The 17,818-nt window shown below is 42.5% G+C and overlaps 1 protein-coding gene across 2 annotated transcripts in view; it reads right to left on the reverse strand.

The window, feature by feature from the left end:
* Positions 1-17,253, reverse strand: part of LOC128697263 (FACT complex subunit spt16-like) — a 52,438-nt gene extending 35,185 nt beyond the window's left edge. Inside the window, exon 1 of one of the 2 annotated variants that reach the window (XM_070104135.1) lies at positions 17,167-17,253. The gene's annotated coding sequence lies outside the window, so the exon portion shown is untranslated. The other variant, XM_070104132.1, reaches the window with a different exon arrangement.
* Positions 17,254-17,818: the final 565 nt, after the last annotated feature.

The following is a 17,818-nucleotide window of genomic DNA, read 5'->3' on the forward strand; positions in this document are numbered from 1 at the left end:
GTCACAGTTGCTCTTTGCTGATGACACTGTGCTCTTGGGAGATTCTGAAGAGAAGTTGCAGAGGTTGGTGGATGAATTTGGTAGGGTATGCAAAAGAAGAAAATTAAAAGTGAATACAGGAAAGAGTAAGGTTATGAGGATAACAAAAAGATTAGGTGATGAAAGATTGGATATCAGATTGGAGGGAGAGAGTATGGAGGAGGTGAATGTATTCAGATATTTGGGAGTGGACGTGTCAGTGGATGGGTCTATGAAAGATGAGGTGAATCATAGAATTGATGAGGGGAAAAGGGTGAGCAGTGCACTTAGGAGTCTGTGGAGACAAAGAACTTTGTCCTTGGAGGCAAAGAGGGGAATGTATGAGAGTATAGTTTTACCAACGCTCTTATATGGGTGTGAAGCATGGGTGATGAATGTTGCAGCGAGGAGAAGGCTAGAGGCAGTGCAGATGTCATGTCTGAGGGCAATGTGTGGTGTGAATATAATGCAGAGAATTCGTAGTTTGGAAGTTAAGAGGAGGTGCGGGATTACCAAAACTGTTGTCCAGAGGGCTGAGGAAGGGTTGTTGAGGTGGTTCAGACATGTAGAGAGAATGGAGTGAAACAGAATGACTTCAAGAGTGTATCAGTCCGTAGTGGAAGGAAGGCGGGGTAGGGGTTGGCCTAGGAAAGGTTGGAGGGAGGGGGTAAAGGAGGTTTTGTGTGCGAGGGGCTTGGACTTCCAGCAGGTATGCGTGAGCGTGTTTGATAGGAGTGAATGGAGACAAATGCTTTTTAATACTTGATGTGCTGTTGGAGTGTGAGCAAAGTAACATTTATGAAGGGATTCAGGGAAACCAGCAGGCCGGACTTGAGTCCTGGAGATGGGAAGTACAGTGCCTGCACTCTGAAGGAGGGGTGTTAATGTTGCAGTTTAAAAACTGTAGTGTAAAGCACCCTTCTGGCAAGACAGTGATGGAGTGAATGATAGTGAAAGTTTTTCTTTTTTGGGCCACCCTGCCTTGGTGGGAATCGGCCAGTGTGTTAATAAAAAAAAAAAATAATTAATAATTTTCCAAAAAAGACCCAATACCTCTATAACAAGCACTGCCCGAAAAAAAACTAAACAGATGACTGCGAAGAGACTGAACAGTCCCTGGCTAACACCCAGTATCCTCAAATCCATAAATACAAAGCACCAATATGAAAAACAGTACAGAATGGGCCACATAACCAGAGACCAAACAAAACGTTACTCGTCAATCCCAACCAGCCTAATAAGAAGGGCTAAAAAATTGTATTATGAGAACAGATTATCCAACTTACGAGGTGACATAAAAAAGACCTGGAAAACCCTATCAGAAATACTAGGAACAAAAAAGATAACACGAAATAGCGAAACTGAATTAACAAAACCAGATGAACCCCAATTCCCACCTACTGAAACAGCAAACAGACTCGATGATTTCTTCTTCACTATAGGAAAAAACCTTGCCAATAAAATCCCAAGCTCAGATACCCCATCCAATGACTACCTCACTGGCAACTATCCGAACACACTGTTCCTAGCTCCGACTAACCCAACTGAAGTCTCCCTTATTATCAACAAACTAAAAAACAAGACAGGAGATTTAAATACCTTACCACCCATTATATACAAAAAAGTGTCACAGGTGCTATCACCAATCATTGCAACACTCTTTAACAAATCCATTGAATCCTCTACCTTTCCTACAGTTCTCAAAATAGCAAGGGTCACCCCGATCCATAAAGGAGGAGACCACACAGACTTGAATAATTATAGGCCAATATCCAACTTACACCCTCTCTCTAAAATCTTTGAAAAATTAATCCATAAGCGTATCTATTCCTACCTCATCTCCCACAACATACTCAACCCCTGTCAATTTGGGTTCAGGCCTAATAAAAATACTAATGATGCTATTAGCCACATGCTAGAACATATTTATACAGCAATAGAGAAAAAAGAAGTCCCACTGGGGATCTTCATTGACTTACGCAAAGCTTTCGATACAGTTGACCACGACTTGCTCCACATAAAATTGTCGCACTATGGTATAAGAGGGCACTCCCTCAACTACCTAAAGTCATACCTCAGCAACAAAAGCCAATATGTGTACACAAATGGGGGAAACTCTTCCGCACAGTCAATTACAGTTGGTGTCCCACAGGGAAGTGTCCTAGGCCCTCTTCTCTTTCTCATATACATAAATGACCTATCAAATGCATCGCAACTACTCAAACCCACACTATTTGCAGATGACACTACATACGTCTACTCTCACCCGAGCCTAGTCATGCTAGCCAATACTGTAAATACCGACTTACAGAAAATATCTACCTGGATGAGGACCAACAAACTTACTCTAAACATTGACAAAACCTACTATATTCAGTTTGGTAACAGAGATACAAATGTTTCTCTAAACATAATGATAAATGAATCACCTATCACAAAACTCACAGAGGGAAAATTCTTAGGAATCCACCTTGATAATAGACTCAAATTTCAAACACACACACAACAAATTTCCGTAGGCATACTATTGAACATACGGTACTATGTTCCACAGTCAGCCCTCCTGGCCCTATATCACTCACTTATTTACCCCTATCTCACCTATGGAATTTGTGCATGGGGCTCAACAACAATAAACCATCTCAGACCACTAATCGCCCAACAAAAGGCTGCAGTCAGAATGATAACAAATTCCCACTACAGACAGCACACTCCACAAATATTCAAACCACTAAACCTACTCACAATACAAAACATCCATACTTATTACTGCACCTACCACATACATAGAACACTTAACTCTGACATAAACCCTCCCCTCAAACATCTTACCAACCTCAACAGAACACATGACCATAACACAAGGCACAGATCACTCTTTGATGTTCCTCATGTCCATCTCACACTATGCAAAAACTCAATGCACATAAAAGGCCCTAAAATCTGGAATTCATTACCTGTGAATATAAAAGAAACACTGTCTGTTTATAAATTCAAGTCTCTTCTCAAAAATCACTTACTCACCCACAACTAAATAAATACTGAATAACTCACCCACAACTAAATAAATACTGAATAATTGTATCTCATAAATTGTATCTCATATATGTATCTCATTATTGTATCTCATAAATGTCAACCTGTGACCCAATCAAACTTTGTTACTATTTAACTTCATTACCTAACATAATACTCCATTCTACTGATTACACAGTAACACAGTAAATGACCATATGACCTGTCTTTGTAATACTCATTTGTACTAAATTATCTGTTTTACAATAATTTTTGTACCACTGAATATATCATTGCTTAGTTAATCTTAAGTTAATTTTAAGCTGCCCATAATGTTCTGCATACAAGGAACTTTGGCATGTTGAACTTTAAAAATTGTATTCCTTGTACTTCTCTGTATCATGTTCAAATTAATAAATAAATAAATAAATAAATTCAGGGATACACAAACACAGTTATAGATTATCATACATTTATTTATTTATTTTTTATTTATTTATTAACAATTTGAGCATACATACAGAGGTACAAAAAAATACAGATAAGAGCAGCATGCCAAAGCCACTTATACTATGCATAGCATTTCGGGCTGGCTTAAAATTAACTAAGCAATGATGAAATCAGTGATAATACATTATTGTAAACAGATAACTATAAAGCACTGGGATCCTTTACTGATATAACAGTTAGGTAAGTGAATCCTGGAGGTGAGAAGTGCCGTGCCAGCACTCTGAAGGAGGGATAGGGATATTGCAACTTGGAGGGGCATCTGTGGCACACCACTGACAAGACTGATGGTGTGAGTAATGGTGAAAGTATTTCTTTTTCAGTTATCCTACTTCAGTGGGAGATGGCCATTATAAAAAAATTCTTCTATTGAATGAAAAAATATAGTTTGTTGTTCAACAATAATTTTAAAGCATTATTATATTCAAAGAAAATCTCTCAATCAGTAAGGGTCATACAACACCACGGAAACTGGCGGCAGTGATGTCTGATCCAAGGAAGAGGAGGCTAACACAATTCCTTGGAACAAGAACCCTTTACCAGCATCTAGGCAGTGTTGCACGTATCTAATTACTGATGTTGTCAGTATTATAATGTGACCGAATCACAGAACAGCAAGCAAGTCCGACAACTCGCTAGGGCCAGGAGCTATGACTTGACCCCTGCAGACACACAGACATAGGTATAATTACCATACATATTTAAACAAACGTGTAAATTACCTAGGATAAAAAAAAATAGATGAAGTGACTTACAATAAGAGACACGACATGATTTTATTTGGATTTTTAACCCTGGAAGGTTAGCCGCCACCCAAGATAACCCAAGTATGGCAGTGCATTACTGACTGTCTTATATTCATTGTGGTTCTCAATCAAGTCTCCCAGGACACGACCCACACCAGTCGACTAACAAATAGGTATCTACTTCCTTGCTAGGTGAACAGGAACAGTAGCTGTAAACACACCCATTGTTTCCACCCTTTTCAGAGATTGTTTTTTTTATATTTTATTTAGAATACACATTACAATAAATAAATAAAGCATACAGTGTCCGATATTTCACCTACAAAAAACAATCATATCCTCATAAACAAAAACACTACAAGTGTTACACTGCCATTAGAAAATTTTCTCTTCAAATGACTCGGTACAACCCCAACACGTGTGTGAAAAACAAGTTACACAATATTATACCCGACATCAATCACATCATTTCAAGTTACAATAATATGTCAGTACACTGGACACACCTCATACATGTAATATTCCTTTACACAAAAACAAAGAAAAACTGTGCAAGCAATACTTATTAAAAAAATGCTCAATTACCCCTTCCTAACAGCAATATACACATTAAGTACATGTAATAAAATATGTTTGAGCAGTACATCCACACCCTCCCCAGTACACCCACACCCTCCCCAGTACACCCACACCCACCCCAGTACACCCACACACCCCCATAGCCCCAGATCATACAATTGTTCAGTGAACACAAACACAAATAACCAACGTAATTGAGACCTTGAATATATTATCTTGTTAACAATAAAAAAAATTCCTCTTTAGTATAAGATGCATAGATTATGCCAACATGACAAATAATATTTAGAAAAAAGGACATAATATTGAACTTAGTATTATGACTATAACTAAAAACCATGTATATAATTATGAATGCCGTCACCCATGAGAACATTTCACATGATATTTGTATTTTTATATTATTAGATAAAACCTAGTTGTACTATAGCTCATTCTAGCTCAAAACACAGACTCCACAAAAGTCATTATATTAGACCTTAGTGCAATTGCAAGTGAGAGTCTTGTTCTATTTTAAATTTGTATTTTTATATTACTAGTTTATACCTAGTTGTACTTTAGTTCATTCCAGCACAACACATAGACAACATCAACTTCATTATGTGTAACAGTGACTATACTCTATATGACCAAAATACTCTAGCTATATACTTGTCCAAACTTCCCACCACTACCGATATAAGTACTAGAACTCAAAACACAACTCAGGATATATTATTATTATAATCAAAAAGAAGCGCTAAGCCACTATACAGCAACTCAGGATATAAATAACCATAATTTAAACCTAGAAGATGATTGATCACGTTGACCCTGATCTAAACCTCCATAATCTGACACCCAATCAAAACCTATTGGAAAGTAACTGCCTTTACTACACAGCATCACAAGCCAGCACTATCCAAAGCAATGCTAAAAGTCTATCAGTACTTAACTACAACATCAGGTCCTTAAGCAAACACTATGATGACCTCCTGGCACTCCTTGAATCACTAAAGACACCCTTCTCCTGCATTATTCTTACTGAGACCTGGCTTAAGCAGGACACAATAGATATCTACCCTCTACCAGGATACACAGCAATTCACAACTGCAGAACAAACCAAGTTGGGGGTGGTATTGCAATCTATTACTCTAACCAATTATCTTGTATTAGCACCACTTGTTTTAGTGATGAATATGGGGAATACATTTTTGCTAATTTTACTGTAAAAAACCTTAAGACACCTATAACAATCGGTGCCATTTACCGGATACCTCACACAAACATCCCAAATTTCAGTGAGAAATTAAAGTCACTAATAACAAACAGACAAATGAATAAGCACCACCTTCTCTTAGCTGGAGACTTCAACATCAACCTTGGCTTATTAGATGATCAGCCTGTAACTGATTTCATTAACAATATGAACAACACACTTCTCATACCAACAATAACAAAACCAACCAGGCTCACTGAGACAAGTGCAACCATAATAGACCACATATGGACTAATATACTAGCCCCCCTAAAATCAGGGATAATCACAGATAGCACTACAGACCATTACCCTACCTTTCTCCTGACAAACATTAGTAAACCACCACTTGAATACAACAAAGTCTCATTTAGACTCCATGACGAGGCCTCAATAAGGAAGTTCACAGCTGACCTAGAGACTGTTGACTGGCCTACAGAATTCTCCAAGGCCAATGGTATTGATGACTGGACAGACATTTTTCTCAACAAATTACTTAGACTATACAACAAACATTGTCCTATAAAAACAAATCAGATCACAAACAAACGGCTTGGTTGCCCATGGCTAACCAGCACCATTCTGAAATCCATTGAAAAGAAACACAAATATGAAAAGCAATATAGACAGGGCTTAATACACAAAGATATTCTTAAACACTATTCATCAGTTCTCACCAAAGTAATAAAGAAAGCCAAACAACTATACTACTCCAGTAGATTCACAGACACTAGAGGAGATATAAAAAAGACCTGGAAAACACTCTCTCAGACTCTAGGGACCCACAAACTGAAAAAAACAAGAATATTGTCCTAACTAAACCTAATGAAACACCACTACATCCCACTGACAAGATAAACAACTTCTTCTCAACCATAGGATCTAATCTTGCCAATAAAATCCCACATACCAATGCCCATGCCGGGGACTACCTAGATGGGAATTTCCCAAATTCCTTCTATCTTGCACCAACTGAGCCCACGGAAGTCACCGAGATTATAAAGTCACTTAAAAATAACTCAGGGAATCTGTCTCATGTCCCACCATTACTGTACAAGCGAGCAGCCCATGTCCTTTCGCATGCTATTTCATTACTCTTTAACAAGTCACTAGAAACTAGCACCTTCCCGAAACTACTCAAGATGGCAAGGGGTACACCAATACATAAAGGTGGTGACCCTACAGACTTAAACAAGTACAGCCCAATATCAAACTTACCATTGCTATCCAAAATCTTTGAGAAACTCGTGCACAGGAGACTATATTCATTTATAACGGCACAAAACATACTCAATCCCTGCCAATTTGGATTCAGGAAAAATAAAAGCACTAATGATGCAATCATAAAAATGCTAGATCTGCTTTACACAGCATTGAAAAATAAGGAATATCCACTAGGAATTTTTATTGACCTAAGAAAAGCTTTTGACACAGTAGACCACGACATCCTACTCCACAAACTTGACCATTACGGTATAAGAGGCCATGCGCTTGCTTATTTCAAATCTTACCATACTAATAGGTATCAGTATGTCACCATTAAAAACACAGCATCAACAACATGGCCACTTGATACTGGAGTTCCCCAGGGAAGTGTCCTTGGTCCCCTGCTCTTCCTTATATACATCAAAGATCTTCCAAACGTATCCCAACACCTGAAACCCATTCTCTTTGCTGACGACACGACTTGTGTCATCTCTCACCCTAATCTTGCCACCCTCAACACCATTGTTAACGAAGAGCTGATCAAAATATCGACTTGGATGACAGCCAATAAACTTACGCTTAACACTGACAAAACTTACTATATTATGTTTGGTAGAAGAGCAGGAGATGCACAAATTAACATTAAGATCGACAACACTCTAATTACCAGACATAATGAGGGCAAATTCCTAGGCCTATACCTTGACAACAACCTGAACTTCAGCACCCATATCCAACACATAACCAAAAAAGTATCCAAAACGGTTGGGATCCTCTCCAAGATACGATACTACGTGCCGCAAAATGCCCTTCTCACACTATGCCACTCGCTTATTTATCCATACCTCACCTATGCTATTTGTGCTTGGGGATCAACTGCAGCAACACACCTAAAGCCAATAATAACCCAACAAAAAGCTGCAGTAAGAATAATCACTAAATCCCATCCCTGGCAACCCCCCCCCCCACTCTTCATAGATCTAAACTTACTCCCTGTTCAGTACATCCACACTTACTACTGTGCAATCTACATCTACAGGACCTTAAACTCCAATATCAACCTTGATCTAAAACGCTTTCTTGACAGTTGTGACAGAACCCACAGGCATAACACCAGACACAAACTTCTCTACGACATTCCCCGTGTCCGACTAAACCTTTACAAAAATTCAATGTATGTCAAAGGCCCTAAAATCTGCAACACCCTACCTGAAAACTCTAGAACTGCAGACACATTCATCACCTTCAAAACTACCATAAGAAAACATCTTATCTCCCTGATACACCCCATCAACTAACTACACGAATACCACCTGGTGGTTCACACTTACACTCACCCACCCATTTGACCATAAACAGAAATATTAACCTCAATCTTAAAATAATGAATCCTGTGATACTCCAATACTGAAACTATGTACTGTGCCAAAACAAAAGCATCCACATTGCTAAACTCACAAACTAGTATTTAGTCACTTAGCCATAATACCAACTTACCTCATAATTTGTAATATTTTAAAATTAAGAATTAAACTAAGTCTGCCTGAAATGCCTAGCCATGCTAGGTGTCCTAGTGGCCCCCTCTGTAATCATTATTTTACTACATGTAAACCACACAATAACCAAATTCTGTAAACTCAGCATTGTAATCCTTATAGAGAATAAACTTTGAATTTGAATTTGAATGATATAGTCACGGACTCACATATTACATATACACATATTACAAAAGTTGATACATAGTATCACAAGACTTATGAAAATTAAAATTCACAGGAATTATATCAGTGTTGTACATGTTCATTAACTTACATATATTAAAAATACCGAATCAATTTATTAAGCCTCCTCGCATTCCCATGCCCAATATAGACATTAATGAAAAACATTCAATAAATATTTTTGGGTAGTTCACCTACCCCCCCCCCCCCATTTACCTCAGATCATCATATTTTTCCTTCATATTTTATTCCACTAATTTTACAACAATGCAAATGTGAAAATGTACAAGTATGTAGGGTCACAGCGCCCACAACCAATTTCATTGAACAGCAATTAAATTTAACATGGGTATAAAATTAACACAGTACAGTGGACCCCCGCATAACGATCACCTCCGAATGCGACCAATTATGTAAGTGTATTTACGCAAGTGCGTTTGTACGTGTATGTTTGGGGGTCTGAAATGGACTAATCTACTTCACAATATTCCTTATGGGAACAAATTCAGTCAGTACTGGCACCTGAACATACTTCTGGAGTGAAAAAATATCGTTAACCGGGGGGCCACTGTACTTATAAATTTTCACATAAAGTGTAAATCATCATAAGGTCCATGACATTATATAAACCACCAGAACAGATACCTAAGCCACCAATCCCTGACAGTGAGTGTAATAATTATCCTAACACCAAAAAATGTATATTTACGACTTACATGTGGAACTAAACTGAAATCAGGGTGACTGACCGAAAAATATGAATTAACCCGCAAGGAATACAACCAGGTCACAAATTGATGCCGCCCTCACTTACCCACTCACACATCACATACAACACAACCTCCACAACCTTACCACGCCCACCATACATTAAAGGAGACCTGCCCCTTGCCCGCCCCCATGATCCCGGAGGAGTTTCGCCACAGAGAGGTTACTATAACCCACCGAGAAACTGGACTCCCAACGCCCCCCATAGATTAATCTATTCCTACACATTGTTCTACAGAACCTTGCTGCTAATGCTTTTATCCTCAACTGCCCTTTAATCTGCCTCATTCCCCAAGAAACATGCAAATAATCTGCCATTACATCAAAGCCCTTCCCACTTCTCGTGATACCCCACTGACATCCATCGACAAGGTCCTAAGAAACGACCAACTCTCCCCCCCCAACAGCCTGATAACACCCGCCATCCAGACCCTCACCCCCCCCAAAGACGGACAAAAATATACCACATGATAGGCGGTTTCCTCCTCCCCACAGAACAAGCATGTTGCCTCCCTCACCAACCCCATTTTATGCAACACATGCTTGGATGCTACTACCCCCATGAGGAAACAGTATACCAACTCCCTGACCCTTGCTGGTATCCTAAGCAGCCTGAAGTCCCTCCATATCACCTGCCAGTTATACATGGGGTACACGGCAACCCCCTGTAAGACACCCCTTCCCCACACCACACCCACCAACGTTTTAACCCTCAGACTTGAAACCTGTCTCACTGTCAACAAGAACCTCAGCAAATCCTCAATTCCCTGCCACTCCACCAGTTTCTAGCATCCCTCATCACCCTATCTACCCTAACACCCCCCTCCCCCCCCACCCTAAGATACCTCTGCTTAATATATAAGGCCATCACCCTAGGCCCCAAAGCCAACAGTCCTAGGCTCCCCCATTTCACCTCCATCATAACCACCTCCTTAGACAACCAGGCCCTCCCAAACCCCCACACAAACCTCAAAACCCTCCTCTGTATTTCCTGAATGTCCTGCACCCTCAAAGGGAACACCTCTGCCACACCCCATACCTTACTATACACCAGCGAGTTAATAACCAAAGCCCTCTGCTGTAATGCCACTTCACTAACCCTCAAACCTTTAAGCTTGCCTATAACCCTACTCGTGACTAGTTCAGAGTTGATCCTCCTGCACTCCTGCATCTGCGCCATATACCATATCCCACAAACCCTAAGTCTGTCACTAACTGTCCATCCCATCTCCTCCCCCAATCTCCTGCCAACCCAAGTCCCTACCTCCAACAACCTCGACTTTGCAAGATTAACTTCCATGCCCGAAACCTCCCCAAAACTCTTAATCACCTCACCCACCCTTTTTAAAGCCCCCCCCACTCATTACTAGAACAGTTGTGTCGTCAACATAACCTACAATTCCCCCCATGCTTCCCCCCTCTACCCCCTGCAATTCCTCCTCCACAGCCTCAAAGAAAGGATGCTGCACACATGCAAAGAGCAACTGTGAGAGCGGGCAACCCTGCCTTAATCCCTGTTCCATCAGCACCGGCTCCCCCAGCCTTCCATTAACCTGCACCCTCATGACTGCCCCCTCATATAGAGTACGCACCCATCTCACTACCCCCCCTCCAAAACCCAACTTCTCCAAACAGACCCATAAAAATTCCCTCTTCACACAGTCATAAGCTTGAGCCCAATCCAAACCAAGGACGCCCCCTCCCGGGCAATTCTCTATAAAATCCCTTATCCCACTGTGTCCATTCTTCATGCTTCGTCCCGGTATCCCATACTGACCCCTATGTATGACATCCCCAATTACCTTCTTTAATCTGTTACCCAATATCTTTGCAAAAATTTTATAATCTGAACACATTAATGACAACGGACGATAATCACTCAAATCCTTCCCCTCCCTTCCCTTCGGCACCAAGACAACAACCCCAGTTCTCTGTGTTCGCCCCATCCTACCACTGCTCAACATATAATTCAGAGCTGCCACTAGGCACTCCCTCAGACTCTCCCAATGTGCTCTATAAAAATCATTAGATAAACCATCTATTCCCGGTGCCTTCCCCTGACTCAACCCATTCACCACCTCCTCCACCTCTGCCTCCTTAATGCTGCCCTCCAACATGTCCCAGTCCCCATGCCCCAAGCCCACATGAGCCCCGATAACTCCAAATGAATCCAACCCAACAACCCCTTCCCTCCTCTTCCATTTCTCCTGAAACCAATAATCTGCATACCTACTGATACTGTCTGTATCAGAAAGACCCTGACCTTGCACATAACCCCCCCTCCCCCATCACCAAATGTGCCACAGTAGTCCTCAACTGTCTGTCCTTGAATTTCCTTAGTACATACCCGGATGGCCTATCACCTTTTAAGACGTCCTCCAAGCCTGCCCTGACCCTGAGTGCATCAAACCGTTCGTTATGAATCTCCACTAAACGACTTCTAAGTTCCCCCATAATACCACTCACACCTTCCCTACCCCCCCCCCCATAACAATCATTCAACTTCCCCTCTAAGTAATTCTGCAATCCAAACCGCCAGCGTGCCCATTCCCTGCCACGCGCCTTGAAAAAACCTGCAATCTCCACCTTTGCATACAACTCCCACCAATCTAGCAAATTCACATCCTCATCCCTAGCCTCCCAAAAACCTTTCCACCAGTCCTGAAAGGACAAACCTAGATCCTCCTCCTGTAAAAGCCGCACATTCAATTTCCAATAACTCGGAAATATACGCGGAATACCATCTACCCTAAGGTCAGCCATCACTGCTCTGTGATCAGACAAACCCACGTCAATAGTTCTAACCCTCTCCACACCTATCCCCTGCCTAACATAAATCCTATCCAACCTTGCTTCATAACTCCCCTGCACTTAGGTGTGGTCCACCTGATACCTCCCCCTGCCGACCACATCAACCACCCCCACATCCCGTAAAGCCTCCCTTAAAACACTCAACACACACCCCACACCCCTAGGTATCACATCTCCATGCCTAATCACACAATTCCAATCTCCTCCAACTATCGAAATAGCAGGTAAACCCCTGAGATAGTAGAACAAAACTTCCCTAAAAAAGTCTGCTTTTACCCTCATATTACTAATTGCAGGCATATAAACCCCCACAAAACATACCCTACTCTCCCCCCAATACCCATCCACCCGAACAACCCTCCCCCCTCCTCCCACCTCATGACGCGCAATGGGCTGGTCTCCTTTACCAAAACAGCCACTCCTCCCTTAAAATGCAAAGCCAAACTTACAAACATCTTATATCCCCTCAATTGCAACTCACAACCTGACCTACGGTTATGCTCTTGCAAGAAACAAACGTCCACATCATACCTTCTCAAGAACCACTCCAACCATACCCTTTTGACTTCATTTCTTTAGACCATTAACGTTTAGAGTCACACACCTGAATGTTCAAGGAAAGGTGGCTTACCTCTGTGCCGCTGTGGCTTGCTCACACTCCCTTTTAAGCTGCTCACACTCTCCTTACCATTCTTCTTAATCCTACTCCCCACCCCTCCCCACCCGATTTCCTGTGCACCCCCCCCCCTGTAGTGGTCCGTACCACATCTGCCCATGCCTTCTTACCTGGTCTCTGCCCAGGTGTCAATACTTTATCCAATCCAGATGACCCCGCAGGCCGCTTCCTAGAGCTACCACCCAAAATCATCTCTTCCTCAGGTACATCCTCCCGATGTACCTCAGCTACCACAACTGTTTCCTGGCCTCGCTCATCCAATACTTCCACCTTCTCACGCAGCCCTTCCGTCTGCTGCAAATCACTGGACCTTCCCTCCAGGTCCTCTCCGGCCAAAGCGTCCTCCAAGAAATCCTGTAGCACAAACTCCAATAACACCTGCGTCGACGGTGCCCCTTCCTCCACCGCCACAGGCCTTGGTGGAGCCTCACTAGCCTCCTCCGGGAGTGTGACACACGTCCCCAACAGGTCCCCCTCCTTCTCCACCTCCTCACTCCAGAGAGCCGTTCCATTCCTCTCCGTCACCACCGTACTCAACTGTCGGTCCTCCTCCAAAAGGGTTGGCACACCTGGGGCAGCTCTAGGTACACATTGCTCCGCCATGTGCTCGTACGAGTCACAAAGACGGCACGTCCTCCTTTGCCCCGCGTAATGCACATAGACCTGAGTTCTGTTTCCAGTCAACAGAACATATGAAGGTATAGGCCTCTTCAATGTCATCTTGAAGGTATAGGAACCTTCCCGGAAGCCTTCATATGGGCCATCCCTCCATACCCCTCCTCGAGCCTCATGAACGCAGTTGCTGAAGACGTCCTCTATTCCAAACTTCGTCGCCTCAAACGGTACATTCCTTACCCGAACCCATGTGTAGTATGTAGACACATCATGCATACACACCTCCACCGTCGAGTTAAGGCACATCCGTCATTCCTGGTACTCAGCCACCACACTACTGTAGAAACTGGCCCTCGTAAACTTCACGAAGACTCTTCTCAACACATTGAGGGCAACACCATACAGCTCCTCATTAGGGATGCCGTAGAGATCCCTAATAATAGCTGGAAGGAGCACATTCATCGTAGCAGTGCTCAATGATCCCCGTCTCAGCTCGATGCACACAGTGTTAACCCTCCTGCCGGCACGATCCGCCATCTTGGAACACTGTAAACTGCGCAGAAACCAGGGGAATTAGGAGCTACTGCGCAGCCTGTCCGCACAGCCCAAGAGCGATACGAACAATGTTTTCAGAGATTGAACCAAAATGTGTGTAAGGCGAGAGCATTAACTGTCTGGCTGATCTATTTCCACTGGGGTCATTGCCTAGCAAGCAACACTCGCCTCAGTGTTCATGGTTCAATCCCCTGCATGGCTGGAAACACTGGACGTATTTCCTTACACCAGTTATCCCGTTCACCCAGCAAGCAAGTAGGTACCTGGGCGTTAGTCGATTGTGTGGGTTGCATCCTGGGTGTTAGGTGACTGGTGTGGGTTGCATGCTGGGTGTTAGGTGACTGGTGTGGGTCACATGCTGGGTGTTAGGTGACTGGTGTGGGTCGCATCCTGGGTGTTAGTGGACTGGTGTGGGTCGCATCCTGGGTGTTAGTGGACTGGTGTGGGTCACATCCTGGGTGTTAGTGGACTGGTGTGGGTCACATCCTGGGTGTTAGTGGACTGGTGTGGGTCACATCCTGGGTGTTAGTGGACTGGTGTGGGTCACATCCTGGGTGTTAGTGGACTGGTGTGGGTCACATCCTGGGTGTTAGTGGACTGGTGTGGGTCACATCCTGGGTGTTAGTGGACTGGTGTGGGTCACATCCTGGGTGTTAGTGGACTGGTGTGGGTCACATCCTGGGTGTTAGTGGACTGGTGTGGGTCACATCCTGGGTGTTAGTGGACTGGTGTGGGTCACATCCTGGGTGTTAGTGGACTGGTGTGGGTCACATCCTGGGTGTTAGTGGACTGGTGTGGGTCACATCCTGGGTGTTAGTGGACTGGTGTGGGTCACATCCTGGGTGTTAGTGGACTGGTGTGGGTCACATCCTGGGTGTTAGTGGACTGGTGTGGGTCACATCCTGGGTGTTAGTGGACTGGTGTGGGTCACATCCTGGGTGTTAGTGGACTGGTGTGGGTCACATCCTGGGTGTTAGTGGACTGGTGTGGGTCACATCCTGGGTGTTAGTGGACTGGTGTGGGTCACATCCTGGGTGTTAGTGGACTGGTGTGGGTCACATCCTGGGTGTTAGTGGACTGGTGTGGGTCACATCCTGGGTGTTAGTGGACTGGTGTGGGTCACATCCTGGGTGTTAGTGGACTGGTGTGGGTCACATCTTGGGTGTTAGTGGACTGGTGTGGGTCACATCCTGGGTGTTAGTGGACTGGTGTGTGTCACATCCTGGGTGTTAGTGGACTGGTGTGGGTCACATCTTGGGTGTTAGTGGACTGGTGTGGGTCACATCTTGGGTGTTAGTGGACTGGTGTGGGTCACATCCTGGGGGACGAGACTAAGAACTACAATGGAAACAGACCCTTGATGATGCACTGACTTTTTTGGATTATCCTGGTGCATAATTATCCTGGTGGATAATTATCCTGGTGCATAATTATCCTGGTGGATAATTATCCTGGTGGATAATTATCCTGGTGCATAATTATCCTGGTGGATAATTATCCTGGTGCATAATTATCCTGGTGCATAATTATCCTGGTGCATAATTATCCTGGTGCATAATTATCCTGGTGGATAATTATCCTGGTGGATAATTATCCTGGTGGATAATTATCCTGGTGCATAATTATCCTGGTGCATAATTATCCTGGTGGATAATTATCCTGGTGCATAATTATCCTTATGCATAATTATCCTGGTGGATAATTATCCTGGTGTATAATTATCCTGGTGGATAATTATCCTGGTGTATAATTATCCTGGTGCATAATTATCCTGGTGGATAATTATCCTGGTGCATAATTATCCTGGTGCATAATTATCCTGGTGGATAATTATCCTGGTGGATAATTATCCTGGTGGATAATTATCCTGGTGGATAATTATCCTGGTGGATAATTATCCTGGTGGATAATTATCCTGGTGCATAATTATCCTGGTGCATAATTATCCTGGTGGATAATTATCCTGGTGGATAATTATCCTGGTGGATAATTATCCTGGTGGATAATTATCCTGGTGGATAATTATCCTGGTGGATAATTATCCTGGTGGATAATTATCCTGGTGCATAATTATCCTGGTGGATAATTATCCTGGTGCATAATTATCCTGGTGCATAATTATCATGGTGGATAATTATCCTGGTGCATAATTATCCTGGTGCATAATTATCCTGGTGCATAATTATCCTGGTGCATAATTATCCTGGTGCATAATTATCCTGGTAAGTAAGTAAGTAAATTTATTCAGGTATACACAATACAGTTACATAGAATTATCATACATAGCAGCATATGTGTAGAGAACCTAGGATAACCCAAAAAAGTCAGACAGAGTGGATCATTATCCTGGTGGATCATTATCCTGGTGGATCATTATCCTGGTGGATAATTATGTGTACCTGTACTAAATAAATTATAATAAAGGTGGAGCGCTAAACCCGTATTATTATGCAGGCGTAGCAAATAAAGTTATTATACCAGACACTGATACATGGAGTAAAAATTTAAGGCAGAAAAGATCAAGGTCACAACCTTGAATGTTGCAGAACCTTGATAATAAGTCTAATAAATCGAGGTTGAGTCTTGTCTGGTCTATAATAAAAACATTTTCCAAATGTCCAGGACACCATTAACAAAGACACGTCACTATTATAAGTCTTCTGGACATTATTTATGTATATTATTCACTATAAACAACACTTCCGTCTCACCGCCACAAAATTTTCTCCACTACTGAGGTTTTTCTGCCTCGTGTGCGCACGCGCGCGCGCGCCACCCTCTAACCCCCGGTTACCAACTTCTGTAATTATTGTTATTTATTGTCAGGTGCTAAACCTGTAGGGGCCATGCATCTCCATGGAAGGGGGGGGGGGTAATGGTCATTAATCAGCTGTCGTATATGGGCCTGAAAAGTAGTTTCAGATTCCCTGGATCAAGAGCACTTAATAAACCAAAATTAATACATAGCAACTCTTGCCCTCTTTCCCTTTAAAACTTAAATATATTTAATAAGTTTATTTGGGTAAGTTTATTAAACTTAACACAAATAGTTATATACATTATATATGTAACTTATATAAATTATATATATGTAACTGTTATATACATTATATATATGTAACTGCTATATACATTGTATTTCGTTCGGATTTTTCGTTCGGATTTTTAACCCCGGAGGGTTAGCCACCCAGGATAACCCATGAAAGTCAGTGCGTCATCGAGGACTGTCTAACTTATTTCCATTGTGGTCCTTAATCTTGTCCCCCAGGATGCGACCCATACCAGTCGACTAACACCCAGGTACCTATTTGCTGCTAGGTGAACAGGACAACAGGTGTAAGGAAACGTGTCGAAATGTTTCCA

The sequence above is a fragment of the Cherax quadricarinatus genome, chromosome 89, assembly GCF_038502225.1.
Source record: "Cherax quadricarinatus isolate ZL_2023a chromosome 89, ASM3850222v1, whole genome shotgun sequence".
In the NCBI taxonomy this organism is placed as follows: domain Eukaryota; kingdom Metazoa; phylum Arthropoda; class Malacostraca; order Decapoda; family Parastacidae; genus Cherax; species Cherax quadricarinatus.